The sequence below is a fragment of the Babylonia areolata genome, chromosome 8, assembly GCF_041734735.1.
Source record: "Babylonia areolata isolate BAREFJ2019XMU chromosome 8, ASM4173473v1, whole genome shotgun sequence".
NCBI lineage: Eukaryota > Metazoa > Mollusca > Gastropoda > Neogastropoda > Buccinidae > Babylonia > Babylonia areolata.
Genome location: NC_134883.1, coordinates 23224604 through 23227103, shown reverse-complemented (window position 1 = coordinate 23227103; position 2500 = coordinate 23224604).

Below are 2500 nucleotides of genomic sequence, written 5' to 3'. Positions count from 1 at the left end.
GACATGACTGTAAGACCATAGACATGACATGCAGAGCGTGATATAGACATGACTGTAAGATCATAGACGTGACATGCAGAGTGTGATACAGACATGACTGTAAGACCATAGACAAGGCGTGTAGAGCGTGACATAGACATTACTATCAGACCATAGACATGACGTGTAGAGCATGACATAGACATGACATTCAGACCATAGACATGACATGTAGAGCATGACATAGACATTACTATCAGACCATAGACATGACGTGTAGAGCATGACATAGACATGACATTCAGACCATAGACATGACATGTAGAGCATGACATAGACATTACTATCAGACCATAGACATGACATGTAGAGCATGATATTGACATGACTTTCAGACCATAGACATGACGTGTAGAGCGTGATATAGACATTGCTGTAAGACCATAGACATGACGTGTAGAGCATGACATAGACATGACTGTCAGACCATAGACATGACATATAGAGCGTGACATAGACATTACTATCAGACCATAGATATGACGTGTAGAGCATGACATAGACATGACTGTCAGACCATAGACATGACATATAGAGCGTGACATAGACATTACTATCAGACCATAGATATGACGTGTAGAGCATGACATAGACATGACTTTCAGACCATAGACATGACATGTAGAGCATGACATAGACATTACTATCAGACCATAGACATGACATGTAGAGCATGATATAGACATGACTGTAAGACCATAGACATGACGTGCAGAGCATGATATAGACATGACTGTCAGACCATAGACATGACGTTCAGAGCATAATGTAGTCGTAACTGCTAGACCATTGATATGATTCTCGACCAAAAAACACAAGTCACAAAACCCATCATGTTGCTTGCAAAACCAAACAGAGACAGGCAGACAGACAGACAGACAGACCGACGGATGGGACAGAGACAGGCAGACGCACAGAGACAGACAGACAGACAGACAGACACAGACAAGCACACAGAGAAAGAGACAGAGAGCAGAGCTCGCAGTGGGCGCAACTCGCTAACAGCCGTAAATTTTCCGTCCTCAAACCCCAACCCCTCTACCCACTTTCCCCTTCACTCTCTCTGTCTCTGTCTCTATCTTTGTATCTCTGTCTGTCTGTCTCTTATTGTGTGTGTGTGTGTGTGTGTGTGTGTGTGTGTGTGTGTGTGTGTGATGTGCATGCATGTTTGTAAGTGTATTATGTACACTCATGCATGCGTGTATGGATATGTATGTGTACAAGTTTATGTATGTAACGAAGTTCCTGATCATAACTTGCGTTAGCATGCAGTAAGTTTATCCCCCCCCCCCTCCCCGTGGTGACTATGAATTTGTAACCACCCTCAGTGACATGGGTCTGAAGCCTGTTCATTAAACCATTCAGAGTTCAGAGTTCTCTCTCACTCACTCTCTCTCTCTCTCTCTCTCTCTCTCTCTCTGTGTAGCACGCGCTCTGTCGGTTCACAATGGCGCGTGCTCGCTGGTCAGTAGTCGCCGGCCATGGAGGTCAGGGAAAGGAAAGTCATTGCCCAAGTTGTTGGTTCACCCTCACACACACAACACACACACACACACGCGCGCGCGCGCGCGCACGCACGCACGCACACACACACACACACATACACACACACGAGCGCGTACACACACACACACACACACACACACACACACACACAAGGTTCTTTCTTCTAATGAGAGAATCACTCATGCGGAATGCGGACAAAGTGAGAACCCACTGAAGCCAAGAAAGGGGTGGTGGGGTGGGGTGGGGTGGGGTGGGGTGGTGGTGGTTGGTCAGCAACGGTTCAATGGAGAGTGAGAGGGTATAGCCCGTTTCTTTAACACCCATGACTAATTTTTTTCCCCCTTTTTTTAAAGGAGAGAGAGAGAGAGAGAGACAGATAGACAGAGAGAAAGACAGAGATGAATAGATAGAGGAAGACAGAGAGACAGAGAGAGTGAGAGGGTGAGGCAGAGACAGAGAGCTAGACTGAGAGAGACAGAGACAGACAGACAGACAGACAGACAAACAGGAGTGATAGGAAACAGAAACAGGGAGAGAGAAATTAGAGAGAGAGAAAGATAAAGAGAGAAACAGAGAAAGAAAGAAGAGAAAGAGAAAGAGAGAAACAGAAAAAGAAAGAAGAGAAAGAGAGACAGAGACAGGGAAAGAGAGAGAGAGAGAGAGGTGGAGGGAGGGAGGGAGAAAAAGAAGAGAGAGAGCCAGCCAGCCAGACAGACAGACAGACAGGCTGACATGCAGACAAACAGGAACAGAAAATAAACGAACAAGTAAATGTTGTTTTGTGAAAGTGATAGAATGAGACAAACAAGACTTTCGTTCGACTCGTCCTCGGAAAGGGAGGCGAGAGAGGTGTGAGAATTAATACAGGAATAGGCCTATATAAAGACATCAAAGAGAGAGAGAGAGAGAGGGGGGGGGGGGGGGAAGAAAGAGTGAGAGAGAGAGAGGAAGAGAG